A 24348-nucleotide genomic window follows, 5' to 3' on the forward strand; every position below is an offset into this window, starting at 1 on the left:
ATTCCATAGTACTCTGTATAATATATGCACTCCATAGTCCTCTGTATAATATAATGCACTCCATAGTCCTCTGTACAATATATTACACTCCATAGTACTCTGTATACTATATTGCACCCCATAGTCCCCTATATAATATAATGCACTCCATAGTCATCTGTATACTATAATGCACACCATAGTCCCCTGTATAATATAATGCACTCCAGAGTCCTCTCTATAGTATAATGCAGCCCATAGACCTCTGTATAATATAATGCACTCCATAGTACTCTGTACAATATATTACACTCCATAGTACTCTGTATACTATATTGCACCCCATAGTCCCCTATATAATATAATGCACTCCATAGTCTTCTGTATACTATAATGCACCCCATAGTCTCCTGTATAATATAATGCACTCCATAGTCTTCTGTATACTATAATGCACCCCATAGTCCCCTGTATAATATAATGCACTCCATAGTCCTCTCTATAGTATAATGCAGCCCATAGTCCTCTGTATAATATAATGCACTCTATAGTCCTTTGTACAGTATATTGCACTACATAGTCCTCTGTACAGGATAATGCACCCCATAGTCCTATGTACAATATAATGCACCCCATAGTCCTCTGTATAATATAATGCAATCCATAGTCCTCTGTACAGTATAATGCACTCCATAGTCCTCTGTATAATATAATGCACTCCATAGGCTTCTGTACAGTATAATGCACCACATAGTCCTGTGCATGATATAAACTCTCTCCATAGTCCTCTGTATAATATATGCACTCCATAGTCCCCTGTATAGTATAATGCTGCCCATAGTCCTCTGTACAGTATAATACAACCATAGTCCTCTGTATAATATAATGCACTCCATAGTCCTCTGTACAGTATAATACACTCCATAGTCTTGTGCATACAATAATGCAGCCCATAGTCCCCTATATAATATATTGCACTCCATAGTCCTCTGTATACTGTAATGCACCCCATAGTCCTCTGTATAATATAATATACTCCATAGTCCTCTGTATCCTATAATGCTTCCCATAGTCCCCTGTATAATATAATGCACTCCATAGTCCTCTGTACAGTATAATGCACTCCATAGTCCTCTGTATAATATAATGCACTCCATAGTCCTCTGTACAGTATAATGCACTCCATAGTCCTCTGTGCAGTATAATGCACTCCATAGTCCTCTGTATAATATAATGCACTCCATAGTCATCTGTACAGTATAATGCACTCCATAGTCCTCTGTACAGTATAATACAACCATAGTCCTCTGTATAATATAATGCACTCCATAGTCCTCTGTACAGTATAATACACTCCATAGTCTTGTGCATACAATAATGCAGCCCATAGTCCCCTATATAATATATTGCACTCCATAGTCCTCTGTATACTGTAATGCACCCCATAGTCCTCTGTATAATATAATATACTCCATAGTCCTCTGTATCCTATAATGCTTCCCATAGTCCCCTGTATAATATAATGCACTCCATAGTCCTCTGTATAGTATAACGCATCCCATAGTCCTCTGTATGATATAATGCACTCCATAGTCCTCTGTACAGTATAAATGACTTCATAGTCCACTGTATAGTATAATGCACCCCATAATCCTCTGTATAATATAATTCACTCCATATTCCTCTGTACAGTATAATGCACTTCATAGTCATCTGTACAGTATAATGCACCCCATTGTCTTCTGTATAATATAATGCACTCCATAGTCCTCTGTAAAGTATAATGCACCCCATAGTCCTCTGTACAATATAATGCACTCCATAGTCCTCTGTATAGTATAAGGCACTCCATAGTCCTCTGTATGATATAATGCACTCCATAGTCCTCTGTACAGTATAAATAACTTCATAGTCCTCTGTATAGTATAATGCACCCCATAATCCTCTGTATAATATAATTCACTCCATAGTCCTCTGTACAGTATAATGCACCCCATTGTCCTCAGTATAATATAATGCACTCCATAGTCCTCTGTACATAATAATGAACCCCATAGTCCTCTGTATAATATAATGCACTCTAGCATCCTCTGTACAGTATAATGCACCCCATTGTCCTCATTATAATATAATGCACTCCATAGTCCTTTGTACAGAATAATGCACCGTTTAGTCCTCTGTATAATATAATGCACTCCATACTCCTCTGTACAATATAATGCACCCTATAGTCCTATGTACAATTTAATGCACCCCATACTCCTCTGTAAAATATAATGCACTCCACAGTCCTCTGTATAATATAATGCACTCCATAGTCCTCTGTACAGTATAATGCAGTCCATAGTCCTCTGTACAGGATAATGTACCCGATAGTCCTCTGTATGATATAAACTCTCTGCATAGTCCTCTGTAAAATATAATGCACCCCATAGTCCCCTGTATAATATAATACACTCCATAATCGTCTGTATACTATAATGCACCCCATAGTCCCCTCTTTAATATAATGCACTCCATAGTCCTCTGTATAAAATATTGTAGCCCATAGTCCTCTGTATAATATAATGCACTCCATAGTCTTCTGTTTACTATAATGCACCCCATAGTCCCCTGTATAATATAATGCACTCCACAGTCCTCTCTATAGTATAATGCAGCCCATAGTCCTCTGTATAATATAATGCACTCTATAGTCCTTTGTACAGTATATTGCACTCCATAGTCCTCTGTACAGGATAATGCACCCCATAGTCCTATGTACAATATAATGCACCCCATAGTCCTCTGTATAATATAATGCACTCCATAGTCCTCTGTACAGTATAATGCACCCCATAGTCCTCCGTATAATATAATGCACACCATAGTCCTATGTACAATATAATGCACCCCATAGTCCTCTGTATAATATAATGCAATCCATAGTCTTCTGTTTACTATAATGCACCCCATAGTCCTATGTACAATATAATGCACCCCATAGTCCCCTGTATAATATAATGCACTCCATAGTCCTCTCTATAGTATAATGCACCCCATAGTCCTCCGTATAATATAATGCACCCCATAGTCCTATGTACAATATAATGCACCCCATAGTCCTCTGTATAATATAATGCAATCCATAGTCCTCTGTAAAGTACAATGCACACCATAGTCCTCTGTATAATATAATGCACTCCATAGGCTTCTGTACACTATAACGCACCACATAGTCCTGTGCATGATATAAACTCTCTCCATGGTCCTCTGTATAATATATGCACTCCATAGTCCTCTGTATATTATAATGCTGCCCATAGTCCTCTGTACAGTATAATGCACCCCATAGTCCTCTGTATAATATAATGCACTCCATAGTCCTCTGTATAGTATAATGCTGCCCATAGTCCTCTGTACAGTATAATGCAACCATAGTCCTCTGTATAATATAATGCACTCCATAGTCCTCTGTACAGTTTAATATACTCCATAGTCTTGTGCATACAATAATGCAGCCCATAATCCCCTATATAATATATTGCAATCCATAGTCCTCTGTATACTGTAATGCATCCCATAGCCCTCTGTATAATATAATATACTCCATAGTCCTCTGTATCCTATAATGCTTCCCATAGTCCCCTGTATAATATAATGCACTCCATAGTCCTCTGTACAGTATAATGCACTCCATAGTCCTCTGTGCAGTATAATGCACTCCATAGTCCTCTGTACAATATAATGCACTCCATAGTCCTCTGTGCAGTATAATGTACTCCATAGTCCTCTGTATAGTATAACGCATCCCATAGTCCTCTGTATGATATATTGCACTCCATAGTCCTCTGTACAGTATAAATGACTTCATAGTCCACTGTATAGTATAATGCACCCCATAATCGTCTGTATAATATAATTCACTCCATAGTCCTCTGTACAGTATAATGCACTTCATAGTCATCTGTACAGTATAATACACTCCATAGTCTTGTGCATACAATAATGCAGCCCATAGTCCCCTATATAATATATTGCACTCCATAGTCCTCTGTATACTGTAATGCACCCCTTAGTCCTCTGTATAATATAATATACTCCATAGTCCTCTGTATCCTATAATGCTTCCCATAGTCCCCTGTATAATATAATGCACTCCATAGTCCTCTGTACAGTATAATGCACTCCATAGTCCTCTGTGCAGTATAATGCACTCCATAGTCCTCTGTATAGTATAACGCATCCCATAGTCCTCTGTACAGTATAAATGACTTCATAGTCCACTGTATAGTATAATTCACTCCATATTCCTCTGTACAGTATAATGCACTTCATAGTCATCTGTACAGTATAATGCACCCCATTGTCTTCTGTATAATATAATGCACTCCATAGTCCTCTGTAAAGTATAATGCACCCCATAGTCCTATGTATAATATAATACTCCCCATAGTCCTCTGTATAATATAATGTACTCCATAGTCCTCTGTACAGTATAATGCACTCCATAGTCCTCTGTACAGTATAATGCACCCCATTGTCCTCAGTATAATATAATGCACTCCATAGTCCTCTGTACATAATAATGAACCCCATAGTCCTCTGTACAGTATAATGCACCCCATAGTCCCCTGTATAATATAATACACTCCATAATCGTTTGTATACTATAATGCACCCCATAGTCCCCTCTTTAATATAATGCACTCCATAGTCCTCTGTATAGAATATTGTAGCCCATAGTCCTCTGTATAATATAATGCACTCCATAATCCTCTGTACAGAATAATGCACCCCACAGTCTTCTGTATAATATAATGCACTCCATAGTCCTCCTTATAGAATAATGCATCCCATAGTCATTCATATAATATAATGCACTCCATAGTCCTCTGTACAGTATAATGCACCCCACAGTCTTCTGTATAATATAATGCACTCCATAGTCCTCTGTACAGTATAATGCACCCCACAGTCTTCTGTATAATATAATGCACTCCATAGTCCTCTGTACAGTATAATAAATTCCATAGTCCTCTGTATACTATAATGCACTCCATAGTCCTCTGTATAATAAAATGCACTCCCTACTCCTCTGTACAATATAATACACTCCATAGTCCTCTATACAGTATAATAAATTCCATAGTCCTCTGTATACTATAATGCTCCCCATAGTCCCCTGTATAATATAATGCACTCCATAGTCCTCTGTATAGTATAATCCAGCCCATAGTCCTCTGTACAATATAATGCACTCCATAGTCCTCTGTATAGTATAAGGCACTCCATAGTCCTCTGTATGATATAATGCACTCCATAGTCCTCTGTACAGTATAAATAACTTCATAGTCCTCTGTACAGTATAATGCACTCAATAGTCCTCTGTACAGTATAATGCACCCCATTGTCCTCAGTATAATATAATGCACTCCATAGTCCTCTGTACATAATAATGAACCCCATAGTCCTCTGTATAATATAATGCACTCTAGCATCCTCTGTACAGTATAATGCACCCCATTGTCCTCAGTATAATATAATGCACTCCATAGTCCTTTGTACAGAATAATGCACCCTTTAGTCCTCTGTATAATATAATGCACTCCATAGTCCTCTGTACAATATAATGCACCCTATAGTCCTATGTACAATTTAATGCACCCCATACTCCTCTGTAAAATATAATGCACTCCACAGTCCTCTGTATAATATAATGTACTCCATAGTCCTCTGTACAGTATAATGCAGTCCATAGTCCTCTGTACAGGATAATGTACCCGATAGTCCTCTGTATGATATAAACTCTCTGCATAGTCCTCTGTAAAATATAATGCACCCCATAGTCCCCTGTATAATATAATACACTCCATAATCGCAGGTATACTATAATGCACCCCATAGTCCCCTCTTTAATATAATGCACTCCATAGTCCTCTGTATAAAATATTGTAGCCCATAGTCCTCTGTATAATATAATGCACTCCATAGTCTTCTGTTTACTATAATGCACCCCATAGTCCCCTGTATAATATAATGCACTCCACAGTCCTCTCTATAGTATAATGCAGCCCATAGTCCTCTGTATAATATAATGCACTCTATAGTCCTTTGTACAGTATATTGCACTCCATAGTCCTCTGTATAATATAATGCACTCCATAGTCCTCTGTACAATATAATGCACTCTATAGTCCTTTGTACAGTATATTGCACTCCATAGTCCTCTGTACAGGATAATGCACCCCATAGTCCTATGTACAATATAATGCACCCCATAGTCCTCTGTATAATATAATGCACTCCATAGTCCTCTGTACAGTATAATGCACCCCATAGTCCTCCGTATAATATAATGCACCCCATAGTCCTATGTACAATATAATGCACTCCATAATCTTCTGTTTACTATAATGCACCCCATAGTCCTCTGTATAATATAATGCAATCCATAATCTTCTGTTTACTATAATGCACCCCATAGTCCTCTGTATAATATAATGCACTCCATAGTCCTCTGTACAATATAATGCACTCTATAGTCCTTTGTACAGTATATTGCACTCCATAGTCCTCTGTACAGGATAATGCACCCCATAGTCCTATGTACAATATAATGCACCCCATAGTCCTCTGTATAATATAATGCACTCCATAGTCCTCTGTACAGTATAATGCACCCCATAGTCCTCCGTATAATATAATGCACCCCATAGTCCTATGTACAATATAATGCACTCCATAATCTTCTGTTTACTATAATGCACCCCATAGTCCTCTGTATAATATAATGCAATCCATAATCTTCTGTTTACTATAATGCACCCCATAGTCCTATGTACAATATAATGCACCCCATAGTCCCCTGTATAATATAATGCACTCCATAGTCCTCTCTATAGTATAATGCACCCCATAGTCCTCCGTATAATATAATGCACCCCATAGTCCTATGTACAATATAATGCACCCCATTGTCCTCTGTATAATATAATGCAATCCATAGTCCTCTGTAAAGTACAATGCACACCATAGTCCTCTGTATAATATAATGCACTCCATAGGCTTCTGTACACTATAACGCACCACATAGTCCTGTGCATGATATAAACTCTCTCCATGGTCCTCTGTATAATATATGCACTCCATAGTCCTCTGTATATTATAATGCTGCCCATAGTCCTCTGTACAGTATAATGCACCCCATAGTCCTCTGTATAATATAATGCACTCCATAGTCCTCTGTATAGTATAATGCTGCCCATAGTCCTCTGTACAGTATAATGCAACCATAGTCCTCTGTATAACATAATGCACTCCATAGTCCTCTGTACAGTTTAATATACTCCATAGTCTTGTGCATACAATAATGCAGCCCATAATCCCCTATATAATATATTGCACTCCATAGTCCTCTGTATACTGTAATGCACCCCATAGCCCTCTGTATAATATAATATACTCCATAGTCCTCTGTATCCTATAATGCTTCCCATAGTCCCCTGTATAATATAATGCACTCCATAGTCCTCTGTACAGTATAATGCACTCCATAGTCCTCTGTGCAGTATAATGCACTCCATAGTCCTCTGTGCAGTATAACGCATCCCATAGTCCTCTGTATGATATAATGCACCCCATAATCCTCTGTACAGTATAATGCACTCCATAGTCCTCTGTATAGTATAATGCACTCCATAGTCCTCTGTACAGTATAATGCACCCCATAGTCCCCTGTATAATATAATACACTCCATAATTGTTTGTATACTATAATGCACCCCATAGTCCCCTCTTTAATATAATGCACTCCATAGTCCTCTATATAGAACATTGTAGCCCATAGTCTTCTGTATAATATAATGCACTCCATAGTCCTCTGTACAGTATAATGCACCCCACAGTCTTCTGTATAATATAATGCACTCCATAGTCCTCTGTACAGTATAATGCACCCCACAGTCTTCTGTATAATATAATGCACTCCATAGTCCTCTGTACAGTATAATAAATTCCATAGTCCTCTGTATACTATAATGCACTCCATAGTCCTCTGTATAATATAATGCACTCCCTACTCCTCTGTACAATATAATACACTCCATAGTCCTCTATACAGTATAATAAATTCCATAGTCCTCTGTATACTATAATGCTCCCCATAGACCCCTGTATAATATAATGCACTCCATAGTCCTCTGTACAGTATAATGCACTCCATAGTCCTCTGTATAGTATAATCCAGCCCATTGTCCTCAGTACAATATAATGCACTCCATAGTCCTCTGTGCAGTATAATGCACTCCATAGTCCTCTGTATGATATAATGCACTCCATAGTCCTCTGTACAGTATAAATGACTTCATAGTCCACTGTATAGTATAATGCATCCCATAGTCCTCTGTACAGTATAATGCACTCCATAGTCCTCTGTATAGTATAATGCACTCCATAGTCCTCTGTATAATATAATGCACTCCATAGTGCTCTGTACAGTATAATGCACTCCATAGTCTTCTGTATAATATAATGCACTCCCTAGTCCTCTGTACAGTATAATGCACTCCATAGTCTTCTGTATAATATAATGCACTCCCTACTCCTCTGTATAATATAATACACTCCATAGTCATCTGTACAGTATAATAAATTCCATAGTCCTCAGTATACTATAATGCATCCCATAGTCCTCAGTATAATATAATGCACTCCCTACTCCTCTGTACAATATAATACACTCCATAGTCCTCTTTATACTATAATGCACCCCATAGTCCCCTGTATAATATATGCACTCCACAGGCCTCTGTATAGTATAATACAGCCCATAATCCTCTGTATAATATAATGCACTCCATAGTCCTCTGTATAATATAATGCTCTCCATAGTCCTCTGTATAATATAATGCACTCCATAGTCCTCTGTACAGTATAATGCACCCCATAGTCCTATGTATAAAATAATGCACCCAACAGTCCTTTGTATACTATAATGCACCCCATTGTCCTCTGTACAGTATAATGCACTCCATAGTCCTCTGTATAGTAAAATGCACCCCATGGTCCTTTGAATAATATAATGCACTCCATAGTCATCTGTACAGTATAATGCTGCCCATAGTCCTCTGTATAGTATAATGCACTCCATAGTCCTCTGCACAATATAATGCACCCCATAGTCCTCTGTATAATATAATGCACTCCATAGTCCTCTGTACGGTATAATGCACTCCATAGTCCTCTGTACAGTATAATGCACCACATAGTCCTCTGTATAACAAAATGCACTCCATAGTCCTCTGTACGGTATAATGCACCCCATAGTCCTATGTACAATTTAATGCACCACATAGTCCTCTGTATAATATAATGCACTTCACAGTCCTCTGTATAATATAATGCACTTCACAGTCCTCTGGACAATATATGCACTCCATAGTCCTCTGTATAGTATAATGCACCCCATAGTCCTTTGTATAATATAATGCACTCCATAGTCCTCTGTACCGTATAATGCACCCCATAGTCCTCTGTATGATATAAACTCTCTCCAAAGTCCTCTGTATAATATAATGCACTCCATAGTCCTCTGTACAGTATAATGCACCCCATAGTCCTATGTACAATTTAATGCACCACATAGCCCTCTGTATAATATAATGCACTCCATAGTCCTCTGTACAGTATAATGCAATCCATAGTCCTCTGTATAGTATAATGCACCCCATAGTCCTCTGTATAATATAATGCACTCCATAGTCCTCTGTACAGTATAATGCACTCCATAGTCCTCTGTATGATATAAACTCTCTCCATAGTCTTCTGTATAGTATAATGCAAGCCCATAGTCCTCTGTACAGTATAATGCACCTCATAGTCCTCTGTATAGTATAATGCACCTCATAGTCCTCTGTATAATATATTACACTCCATAGTACTCTGTATACTACAATGCACCCCATAGTCCCCTATATAATATAATGCACTCCATAGTCATCTGTATACTATAATGCACCCCATAGTCCCCTGTATAATATAATACACTCCATAATCGTCTGTATAGTAAATTGCACCTCTTAGTCCTCTGTACGATATAAACTCTCTCCAAAGTCCTCTGTAAAAAATAATGCACTCCATAGTCCTCTATACAGTAAAATGCACCACATAGTCTTCTGTATAATATAATGCACTCCATAGTCCTCTGTATAGTATAATGCATCCCATAGTCATCTGCAGGGCCGGCGTCAGCACCCGGCGCACCCGGGCAAATGCCGGGGCCCTGAGCAGGCAGAGGGGCCCACTGGCGGTCGCGCACCCCGCTGGGCTATGGGCGGAGGAGAGCGGTGTCAGCGCCCGCCCTTCTCCGCCGCTTGCTCAGGGCGCCGGCAGCTGGATACTTACCTCTCCCCGTGCCTCCGCAGATCAGCTGTCTTCCTGCTCTGCGCTCCCTGTGACGTCTCAGGTCAAAGGGCGCGGTGACGTCTCTACACCGCGCCCTCCCCTGAGCCGTCACAGGGAGCGCTGAGCGGGAAGACGCCGACAACGCTGGAGTCCGGACCCGAGCAGCGGGCAGCAGGTAGCAGGTGAGCAGGTGAGGAGAAGGGAGGTGAGTATTTGATTTTTTTTTTTTTAATGTATGGAGGCATGGGTCATTATAAAGAGGGGGGGGGGACAGCCTGTATGGGGCATTATAAGCTGGGGAACAGCCTGCATAGTGCATTATAAGGGGGGGGTAACAGCCTGCATGGAGCATTATAAGGGGGGGACAGCCTGTATGGGGCATTATGTGAGGGGTAACAGCCTGCATGCAGCATTATATGGGGGCCAGTATCCTGTATGGAGCGTTAAAAGGGGACCGGTATCCTGTATGGAGCGTTATAAGGGGACCGGTATCCTGTATGGAGCATTATATGGGGGCCAGTATCCTGTATGGAGTTTTATAAGGGGACCAGTATCCTGTATGGAGCGTTATATGGGGACTGGTATCCTGTATGGAGCGTTATATGGGGGCCAGTATCCTGTATGGAGTTTTATAAGGGGACCAGTATCCTGTATGGAGCGTTATATGGGGGCCAGTATCCTGTATGGAGCTTTATAAGGGGACCAGTATCCTGTATGGAGCGTTATATGGGGGCCAGTATTCTGTACGGAGCCTTATATGGGGGCCAGTATTCCGTATGGAGCCTTATATGGGGGCCAGTATTCCGTATGGAGCCTTATATGGGGGCCAGTATTCCGCATGGAGCCTTATATGGGGGCCAGTATTCTGCATGGAGCCTTATATGGGGGCCAGTATTCCGCATGGAGCCTTATATGGGGGCCAGTATTCCGCATGGAGCCTTATATGGGGGTCAGTATTCCGCATGGAGCCTTATATGGGGGCCAGTATTCCGTATGGGGCCTTATATGGGGGCCAGTATTCCGTATGGGGCCTTATATGGGGGCCAGTATTCCTTATGGGGCCTTATATGGGGACCAGTATTCCGTATGGGGCCTTATATGGGGGCCAGTATTCCGTATGGGGCCTTATATGGGGGCCAGTATTCCGTATGGGGCCTTATATGGGGGCCAGTATTCTGTATGGAGCGTTATATGGGGGACAGTATTCCGTATGGGGCCTTATATGGGGGCCAGTATTCTGTATGGAGCGTTATATGGGGGACAGTATTCTGTGTGGAGCGATTCACCGGTTTCTGAGCTATTGTGGAATTTACAATAGATATCACTCATGTAATGTAAGAAGTGAAATCTTTGCATTGTACTATATATATATATTTCTCCGCCGTATCTCTGCATCATGAATCATGGTATGTGTTAAAGGGGCCCACTGAGACTCTTTCGCCCGGGGCCCAGAAAAACCTGGAGCCGGCCCTGGTCATCTGTATAATATAATGCACTCCATAGTACTCTGTATACTATATTACACCCCATAGTCCCCTATATAATATAATGCATTCCATAGTCTTCTGTATACCATAATGCACCCCATAGTCCCCTGTATAATATAACGCACTCCATAGTTCTCTCTATAGTATAATGTAGCCCATAGTCCTCTGAACAATATAATGCACTCCATAGTCCTCTGTACACTGTAATGGACTTCATGGTCCTCTGTATAGTATAATGCACGCCATAGTCCCCTATATAATATAATGCACTCCATAGTCCTCTGTACAGGATAATGCACCCCATAGTCCTATGTACAATAAAATGCACCCCTTAGTCCTCTGTATAATATAATGCACTCCACAGTCCTCTGTACAGTATAATGCACTGCATAGTCCTCTGTATAGTATAATGCACCCCATAAACCTCTGTTTAATATAATGCAATCCATATATAAACTCTCTCCATAGTCCTCTGTTAGTATAATGCAGCCCATAGTCCTCTGTATAATATAATGCACTCCATAGTCCTCTGTACAGTATAATACACTCCATAGTTTTGTGCATACAATAATGCAGCCCATAGTCAGCTATATAATATATTGCACCCCATAGTCCCCTGTATAATACAATACACTCCATAGTCCTCTGTAAACTATAATTCTCCCCATAGTCCCCTGTATAATATAATGCAGCCCATAGTCCTCTGTATAATGTAATGCACTCCATAATCCTCTGTATAATATAATGCACTCCATAGTCCTCTGTACAGTATAATGCACTCCATAGTCCTCTGTACGGTATAATGCACTCCATAGTCCTCTGTACAGTATAATGCAGCCCATAGTCCTCTGTATAATGTAATGCACTCCATAATCCTCTGTATAATATAATGCACTCCATAGTCCTCTGTACATTATAATGCACTTCATAGTCATCTGTACAGTATAATACACCCCATTGTCTTCTGTATAATATGATGCACTCCATAGTCCTCTGTAAAGTATAATGCACCTTATGGACCTCCGTATAATATAATGCAATCCATAGTCCTCTGTACATAATAATGAACCCCATAGTCCTCTGTATAATATAATGCACTCCATAGTCCTCTGTACAATATAATGCACCCCATAGTCCTGTGTACAATTTAATGCACCCCATAGTCCTCTGTAAAATATAATGCGCTCCACAGTCCTTTGTATAATATATTGCATCCCATAGTCCTCTGTACAGTATAATGCACCCCATAGTCCTTTGTGCAGTATAATGCAGTCCATAGTCCTTTGTGCAGTATAATGCACTCCATAGTCCTTTGTGCAGTATAATGCACTCCATAGTCCTCTGTACAGTATAATGCACCACATAGTCCTCTGTATAATATAATGCACTCCATAGTCCTTTGTGCAGTATAATGCACCCCATAGTCCTCTGTAAAATATAATGCACTCCATAGTCCTCTGTATAGTATAATGCAGCCCACAGTTCTCTGTACAGTACAATGCACCCCATAGTCCCCTGTATAATATAATACACTACATAATCATCTGTACACTATAATGCACTATATAATCGTCTGTATACTATAATGCACCCCATAGTCCTCTGTATAGAATAAAGTAGCCCATAGTCCTGTGTATAATATAATGCACTCCATAGTCCTCTGTACAGTATAATGCACCCCACAGTCGTCTGTATAATATAATGCACTCCCTACTCCTCTGTACAGTATAATGCATTCATAGTCATCTGTACATTATAATGCATCCCATTGTCCTCTGTATAATATAATGCACTCCATAGTCCTCTGTACAGTATAATGCACCCCATAGTCCTATGTATAAAATAATGCACCCAACAGTCCTTTGTATACTATAATGCACCCCATAGTCCTCTGTACAGTATAATGCACTCCATAGTCCTCTGTATAGTATAATGCACTCCATAGTTCTTTGTATAGTAAAATGCACCCCATGGTCCTTTGAATAATATAATGCACTCCATAGTCATCTGTACAGTATAATGCACCCCCATAGTCCTCTGTATAATATAATGCACTCCATAGTCCTCTGTACGGTATAATGCACTCCATAGTCCTCTGTACAGTATAATGCACCACTTAGTCCTCTGTATAACATAATGCACTCCATAGTCCTATGTACAATTTAATGCACCACATAGTCCCCTGTATAATATAATACACTCCATAATCGTCTGTACACTATAATGCACTATATAATCGTCTGTATACTATAATGCACCCCATAGTCCTCTGTACAGTATAATGCACTCCATAGTCCTCTGTATAGTATAATGCAGCCCACAGTTCTCTGTACAGTACAATGCACCCCATAGTCCCCTGTATAATATAATACACTCCATAATCGTCTGTACACTATAATGCACTATATAATCGTCTTTATACTATAATGCAGCCCATAGTCCTCTGTATAGAATAAAGTAGCCCATAGTCCTGTGTATAATATAATGCACTCCATAGTCCTCTGTACAGTATAATGCACCCCACAGTCGTCTGTATAATATAATGCACTCCCTACTCCTCTGTACAATATAATACACTCCATAGTCCTCTTTATACTATAATGCACCCCATAGTCCCCTGTATAATATATGCACTCCACAGGCCTCTGTATAGTATAATACAGCCCATAATCCTCTGTATAATATAATGCGCTCCATAGTCCTCTGTATAGTATAATGCATCCCATAGTCCTCTGTTTAATATAATGCACTCCATAGTCCTCTGTATAGTATAATGCATCCCATAGTCCTCTGTTTAATATAATGCACTCCATAGTCCTCTGTATAGTATAATGCATCCCATAGTCCTCTGTTTAATATAATGCACTCCATAGTCCTCTGTATAGTATAATAGACTTCATTGTCCTCTGTATAGTATAATGCATCCCATAGTCCTCTGTATAATATAATGCGCTCCATAGTCCTCTGTATAGTATAATGCATCCCATAGTCCTCTGTTTAATATAATGCACTCCATAGTCCTCTGTACAGTATAATAGACTTCATTGTCCTCTGTATAGTATAATGCATCCCATAGTCCTCTGTATAATATAATGCACTCCATAGTCCTCTGTATAGTATAATGCATCCCATAGTCCTCTGTATAATATAATGCACTCCATAGTCCATTGTACAGTATAATGCACTTCATAGTCATCTGTACATTATAATGCATCCCATTGTCCTCTGTACAGTATAATGCACTCCATAGTCCTCTGTACAGTATAATGCACCACTTAGTCCTCTGTATAACATAATGCACTCCATAGTCCTCTGTACAGTATAATGCACACCATAGTCCTATGTACAATTTAATGCACCACATAGTCCTCTGTATAATATAATGCACTTCACAGTCCTCTGTATAGTATAATGCACTCCATAGTCCTCTGTATAGTATAATGCACCCCAGGGCCGGCTCCAGGTTTTTCTGGGCCCCGGGCGAAAGAGTCTCAGTGGGCCCCTTTAACACATACCACGATTCATGATGCAGAGATTCGGCGGAGAAATATATATATATAGTACAATGCAAAGATTTCACTTCTTACATTACATGAGTGATATCTATTGTAAATTCCACAATAGCTCAGAAACCGGTGAATCGCTCCACACAGAATACTGTCCCCCATATAACGCTCCATACAGAATACTGGCCCCCATATAAGGCTCCATACAGAATACTGGCCCCCATATAAGGCCCCATACGGAATACTGGCCCCCATATAAGGCCCCATACGGAATACTGGCCCCCATATAAGGCCCCATACGGAATACTGGCCCCCATATAAGGCCCCATAAGGAATACTGGCCCCCATATAAGGCCCCATACGGAATACTGGCCCCCATATAAGGCCCCATACGGAATACTGGCCCCCATATAAGGCCCCATACGGAATACTGGCCCCCATATAAGGCCCCATACGGAATACTGGCCCCCATATAAGGCTCCATGCGGAATACTGGCCCCCATATAAGGCTCCATGCGGAATACTGGCCCCCATATAAGGCTCCATGCAGAATACTGGCCCCCATATAAGGCTCCATGCGGAATACTGGCCCCCATATAAGGCTCCATACGGAATACTGGCCCCCATATAAGGCTCCATACGGAATACTGGCCCCCATATAAGGCTCCGTACAGAATACTGGCCCCCATATAACGCTCAATACAGGATACTGGTCCCCTTATAAAGCTCCATACAGGATACTGGCCCCCATATAACGCTCCATACAGGATACTGGTCCCCTTATAAAACTCCATACAGGATACTGGCCCCCATATAACGCTCCATACAGGATACCGGTCCCCATATAACGCTCCATACAGGATACTGGTCCTTTTATAAAACTCCATACAGGATACTGGCCCCCATATAACGCTCCATACAGGATACCGGTCCTCTTATAACGCTCCATACAGGATACCGGTCCCCTTTTAACGCTCCATACAGGATACTGGCCCCCATATAATGCTGCATGCAGGCTGTTACCCCCCACATAATGCCCCATACAGGCTGTCCCCCCCTTATAATGCTCCATGCAGGCTGTTACCCCCCCTTATAATGCACTATGCAGGCTGTTCCCCACCTTATAATGTCCCATACAGGCTGTCCCCCCCCCTCTTTATAATGCCCCATGCAGGATGTCACCCCCCCTCTTTATAATGCCTCATGCAGGATGCCCCCCCCTTTCTTTATAATGCTCCATGGAGGATGCCACCCCCTCCCCCACCCTTCTCTTTATACTGCCCCATGCCTCCATACATTAAAAAAAAAAAAATCAAATACTCATCTCCCTTCTCCTCACCTGCTACCTGCTGCCCACTGCCCGCTGCTCGGGTCCGAAATCCAGCGTTGTCAGCGTCTTCCCGCTCAGCGCTCCCTGTGACGGCTCAGGGGAGGGCGCGGTGTAAAGACGTCACCGCGCCCTCTGACCTGAGACGTCACAGGGAGCGCAGACCAGGAAGACAGCGCATCTGCGGAGGCACGGGGAGAGGTAAGTATCCGGCTGCCGGGGCCCTGAGCAAGCGGCGGAGAAGGGCGGGCGCTGACACCGCTCTCCTCCGCCCATAGCCCAGCGGGGTGCGCGACCGCCAGTGGGCCCCTCTGCCTGCTCAGGGCCCCGGCATTTGCCCGGGTGCTGACGCCGGCCCTGATGCACCCCATAGTCCTCTGTATAATATAATGCACTCCATAGTCCTCTGTACAGTATAATGCACTCCATAGTCCTCTGTACAGTATAATGCACCTCATAGTCCTCTGTATAATATATTACACTCCATAGTACTCTGTATGCTACAATGCACCCCATAGTCCCCTATATAATATAATGCACTCCATAGTCATCTGTATACTATAATGCACCCCATAGTCCACTGTATAATATCATACACTCCATAATCGTCTGTATAGTAAATTGCACCTCTTAGTCCTCTGTATGATATAAACTCTCTCCAAAGCCCTCTGTATAAAATAATGCACTCCATAGTCCTCTATACAGTAAAATGCACCACATAGTCTTCTGTATAATATAATGCACTCCATAGTCCTCTGTGCAGTATAATGTACTCCATAGGCCTCTGTATAGTATAATGCACTCCATAGTCCTCTGTACAGAATAATGCATCCCATAGTCATCTGTATAATATAATGCACCCCATAGTCCTCTGTACAGTGTAATGGACTTCATGGTCCTCTGTATAGTATAATGCACCCCATAGTCCCCTATATAATATAATGCACTCCATAGTCCTCTCTATAGTATAATGCAGCCCATAGTCCCCTATATAATATAATGCACTCCATAGTCCTCTGTACAGTGTAATGGACTTCATAGTCCTCTGTATAGTATAATGCACGCCATAGTCCCCTATATAATATAATGCACTCCATAGTCCTATGTACAATATAATGCACCCCATAGTCCTCTGTATAATATAATGCACTCCACAGTCCTCTGTACAGTATAATGCACTGCATAGTCCTCTGTATAGTATAATGCACCCCATAAACCTCTGTTTAAGATAATGCAATCCATATATAAACTCTCTCCATAGTCCTCTGTACAATATATGCACTCCATAGTCCTCTGTATAATACAATACACTCCATAGTCCTCTGTAAACTATAATGCTCCCCATAGTCCCCTGTATAGTATAATGCAGCCCATAGTCCTCTGTATAATACAATGCACTCCATAGTCCTCTGTACAGTATAAATTACTTCATAGTCCTCTGTATATTATAATGCACTCCATAATCCTCTGTATAATATAATGCACTCCATAGTCCTCTGTACACTATAATGCACTTCATAGTCATCTGTACAGTATAATACACCCCATTGTCTTCTGTATAATATGATGCACTCCATAGTCCTCTGTATAGTATAATGCACCCCATAGTCCTCTGTATAGTATAATGCACCCCATAGTCCCCTGTATAATATCATACACTCCATAATCGTCTGTATAGTAAATTGCACCTCTTAGTCCTCTGTATGATATAAACTCTCTCCAAAGCCCTCTGTATAAAATAATGCACTCCATAGTCCTCTATACAGTAAAATGCACCACATAGTCTTCTGTATAATATAATGCACTCCATAGTCCTCTGTGCAGTATAATGTACTCCATAGGCCTCTGTATAGTATAATGCATCCCATAGTCATCTGTATAATATAATGCACTCCATCGTCCTCTGTACAGTATAATTGATTTCATAGTCCTCTGTACAATATAATACACTCCATAGTACTCTGTATACTATATTACACCCCATAGTCCCCTATATAATATAATGCATTCCATAGTCTTCTGTATACCATAATGCACCCCATAGTCCCCAGTATAATATAATGCACTCCATAGTTCTCTCTATAGTATAATGCAGCCCATAGTCCTCTGAATAATATAATGCACTCCATAGTCCTCTGTACAGTGTAATGGACTTCATGGTCCTCTGTATAGTATAATGCACGCCATAGTCCCCTATATAATATAATGCACTCCATAGTCCTATGTACAATATAATGCACCCCATAGTCCTCTGTATAATATAATGCACTCCACAGTCCTCTGTACAGTATAATGCAGCCCATAGTCCTCTGTATAGTATAGTGAACCCCATAGTCCTCTGTATAGTATAATGCACTCCACAGTCCTCTGTACAGTATAATGCACCCCATAGTCCACTGTATAGTATAATGCACTCCATAGGTTTCTGTACAGTATAAAGCACCCCATAGTCCTCTGCCAAGATATAAACTCTGTCCATAGTCCTCTGTATAATAAAATGCACTCCATAGTCAACTGTATAGTATAATGCACTCCATAGTCCTCTGTACAATATAATGCACTCCATAGTCCTCTGTATAATATAATGCAGCCGATAGTCCTCTGTACAGTATAATGCACCCCATAGTCCTCTGTATCATATAATGCAATCCATAGTCCTCTGTACAGTATAATGCACTCCATAGTCCTCTGTATAATATAATGCACTCCATAGTCCTCTGTACAATATAATGCACTCCATAGTCCTCTGTATAATATAATGCACTCCATAGTCCTCTGTACAATATAATGCACTCCATAGTCCTCTGTATAATATAATGCACTCCATAGTCCTCTGTACAATATAATGCACTCCATAGTCCTCTGTATAATATAATGCACTCCATAGTCCTCTGTACAATATAATGCAATCCATAGTCCTCTATACAGTATAATGCACTCCATAGACTTCTGTACAGTATAATACACTCCATAGTCTTGTGCATACAATAATGCAGCCCATAGTACCCTATATAATATATTGCACTCCATTGTCCTCTGTACAGTATAATGCACCCCATAATCCTCTGTATAATATAATGCACTCCATAGTCCTCTGTATAGTATAATTCATCCCATAGTCCTCTGTATAATATAATGCACTCCATAATCCTCTGTACAGTATAATGGACTTCATTGTCCTCTGTATAGTATAATGCACCCCATAATCCTTTGTATAATATAATGCACTCCATAGACCTCTGTACAGTTTAATGAATTCCATAGTCCTCTGTATAGTATAATGCATCCCATAGTCCTCTGTATAATATAATGCACTCCATAATCCACTGTACAGTATAATGGACTTCATAGTCCTCTGTATAGTATAGTGCACCTCATAGTCTCTCTGTATAATATAATGCACTCCACAGTCCTCTGTACAGTATAATGCACTCCATAGGCTTCTGTACAGTATAATGCACCCCATAGTCCTCTGCCTGATGTACCCCATAGTCCATACAGGTTAATGTACTCCACAGTCCATATAGCACTATGCACCCCATAGTCCTCTGTATAGTATAATGCGCCCAAAAGTCCATACAGCATAATGCATCCCATAGTCCTCTGTATAGTATAATGCATCCCATAGCCCTCTATGCAGTATAATAAACCCCATAGTCCATACAGTTTAATGCACTCCATAGTCCATATAGCACTATGCACCCCATAGTCCTATGTATAGTATAATGCGCCCAAAAGTTCATACAGCATAATGCATCTCATAGTCCTCTGTACAGTATAATGCACCCCATTGTCCATACAGTATAATGCACCCCATCATCCATACAGTATGATGCCGTCCATAGTCCTCTATACAGTATAATGCACTCCATAATTTTCTGTACAGTATAATGCACTCCATAGTCCTCTGTACAATATATTACACTCCATAGTCCTCTGTATAATATAATGCAGCCGATAGTCCTCTGTACAGTATAATGCACCCCATAGTCCTCTGTACAATATAATGCACTCCATAGTCCTCTGTATAATATAATGCACTCCATAGTCCTCTGTACAGTATAATGCACTCCATAGTCCTCTGTACAGTATAATGCACCCCATAGTCCTCTGTACAATATAATGCACTCCATAGTCCTCTGTATAATATAATGCACTCCATAGTCCTCTGTACAATATAATGCACTCCATAGTCCTCTGTATAATATAATGCACTCCATAGTCCTCTGTACAGTATAATGCACCCCATAGTCCTCTGTACAATATAATGCACTACATAGTCCTCTGTATAATATAATGCACTCCATAGTCCTCTGTACAGTATAATGCACTCCATAGTCCTCTGTACAATATAATGCACCCCATAGTCCTCTGTACAATATAATGCACTCCATAGTCCTCTGTATAATATAATGCACTCCATAGTCCTCTGTACAATATAATGCACCCCATAGTCCTCTGTACAGTATAATGCACCCCATAGTCTTCTGTACAATATAATGCACTCCATAGTCCTCTGTACAATATAATGCACTCCATAGTCCTCTGTATAAGATATGCACTCCATAGTCCTCTGTACAATATAATGCACTCCATAGTCCTCTGTATAATATAATGCACTCCATAGTCCTCTGTACAATATAATGCACTCCATAGTCCTCTGTATAAGATATGCACTCCATAGTCCTCTGTACAGTATAATACATTCCATAGTCTTGTGCATACAATAATGCAGCCCATAGTCCCCTATATAATATATAGCACTCCATAGTCCTCTGTATACTGTAATGCACCCCATAGTCTTCTGTATAATATAATATACTCCATAGTCCTCTGTATCCTATAATGCTCCCCATAGTCCCCTGTATAATATAATGCAATCCATAGTCCTCTGTACAGTATAATGCAGCCCATAGTCCTCTTTATACTATAATGTACCCCATAGTCCTCTGTACAATATAATGCACTCCATAGTCCTCTGTATACTATAATGCATCCCAAAGTCCTCTGTACAATATAATGCACTTCATAGTCCTCTGTACAGTATAAATTACTTCATAGTTCACTGTATAGTATAATGCACTCCATAATCCTCTGTATAATATAATTCACTCCATAGTCCTCTGTACAGTATAATGCACTCCATAGTCCTCTGTACAGGATAATGTACCCCATAGTCCTCTGTATGATATAAACTCTCTGCATAGTCCTCTGTAAAATGTAATGCACTCCATAGTCCTCTGTATAATATAATACACTCCATAGTCCACTGTATACTATAATGCACTATATAGTCCTCTATATAATATAATGCACCCCATAGTCCCCCGTATAATATAATACACTCCATAATCATTTGTATACTATAATGCACCCCATAGTCCCCTCTTTGATATAATGCACTCCATAGTCCTCTGCATAGAATATTGTAGCCCATAGTCTTCTGTATAAGATAATGCACTCCATAGTCCTCTGTACAGTATAATGCACTCCATAGTCCTCCTTATAGAATAATGCATCCCATAGTCATTCGTATAATATAATGCACTCCATAGTCCTCTGTACAGTATAATAAATTCCATAGTCCTCTGTATAATATAATGCACTCCCTACTCCTCTGTACAATATAATACACTCCATAGTCCTCTTTATACTATAATGCACCCCATAGTCCCCTGTATAATATATGCACTCCACAGGCCTCTGTATAGTATAATGCAGCCCATAACCCTCTGTATAATATAATGCATCCCATAGTCCTCTGTATAAAATAATGTACTCCATTGTCCTCTGTACAGTATAATGCACCCCATAATCCTCTGTATAATATAATGCGCTCCATAGTCCTCTGTATAGTATAATTCATCCCATAGTCCTCTGTATAATATAATGCACTCCATAATCCTCTGTACAGTATAATGGACTTCATTGTCCTCTGTATAGTATAATGCACCCCATAATCCTTTGTATAATATAATGCACTCCATAGACCTCTGTACAGTTTAATGAATTCCATAGTCCTCTGTATAATATAATGCACTCCATAATCCACTGTACAGTATAATGGACTTCATAGTCCTCTGTATAGTATAGTGCACCTCATAGTCTCTCTGTATAATATAATGCACTCCATAGTCCTCTGTACAGTATAATGCACCCCACAGTCTTCTGTATAATATAATGCACTCCACAGTCCTCTGTACAGTATAATGCACTCCATAGGCTTCTGTACAGTATAATGCACCCCACAGTCCTCTGCCTGATGTACCCCATAGTCCATACAGGTTAATGTACTCCACAGTCCATATAGCACTATGCACCCCATAGTCCTCTGTATAGTATAATGCGCCCAAAAGTCCATACAGCATAATGCATCCCATAGTCCTCTGTATAGTATAATGCATCCCATAGCCCTCTATGCAGTATAATAAACCCCATAGTCCATACAGTTTAATGCACTCCATAGTCCATATAGCACTATGCACCCCATAGTCCTATGTATAGTATAATGCGCCCAAAAGTTCATACAGCATAATGCATCTCATAGTCCTCTGTACAGTATAATGCACCCCATTGTCCATACAGTATAATGCACCCCATCATCCATACAGTATGATGCCGTCCATAGTCCTCTATACAGTATAATGCACTCCATAATTTTCTGTACAGTATAATGCACTCCATATTCCTCTGTATAATATAATGCATTCCATAGTCCTTTGTAAAGTATAATGCACTCCATAGTCCTGTGTGCAGTATAATGCACTCCATAGTCCTCCATATAGTATAATGCACTCCATAGTCCTCTGTATAATATAATGCACTCCATAGTCCTCCATACAGTATAATGTACCCTAAAGTCCATACAGTTTAATGCACCCCATAGTCTATATAGCACTATGCACCCCATAGTCCTCTGTATAATATAATGCACCCAAAAATCCATACATCATAATGCATTTCATAGTCCTCTGTATAGTGTAATACACCCCATAGTCCTTACAGCATATTGCATCCAATAGTCCTCTGTATAGTATAATACACTCCATAGTCCATACTGTATAATGCACGCCATTGTCCATACAGTATAATGCAACCCATCGTCCATACAGTATGATGCCCCCTATAGTCCTCTATATAGTATAATGCACACCATAGCCCTCTACAGTATAATGTACACAGTTTAATGCATCCCATAGTCCATATAGCATTATGCATCCCATAGCCCTCTGTATAGCATAATGCACCAAAAAGACCATAGAGTATAATGCACCCCATAGTCCTCTATATAATATAGTGCACTCCATAGTCCCCTGTCCAGTATAATGCACCCCATAGTCCTTTGTATAATATAATGCACCCCAGAGTCCTCTGTTTAATATAATGCACTCTATAGTCCTCTGTACAGTATAATGCACTCCATAGTCCTTTGTATATTATAATGCACCCCATGGTGCTCTGTATAATATAATGCACTCCATAGTCCTCTGTACCGTATAATGCACCCCATAGTCCTCTGCATGATATAAACTCTCTCCATAGTCCTCTGAACAGTATAATGCACTCCATAGTTCTCTCTACAGTATAATGCACTCTATTGTCCTCTGTATAGTATACTGCTCCCCATAATCCTCTGTACAGTATAATGCACTTCATACTCATCTGT

The sequence above is a fragment of the Phyllobates terribilis genome, unplaced genomic scaffold, assembly GCF_046119375.1.
Source record: "Phyllobates terribilis strain yellow unplaced genomic scaffold, ASM4611937v1 Scaffold_9__5_contigs__length_417890890, whole genome shotgun sequence".
NCBI lineage: Eukaryota > Metazoa > Chordata > Amphibia > Anura > Dendrobatidae > Phyllobates > Phyllobates terribilis.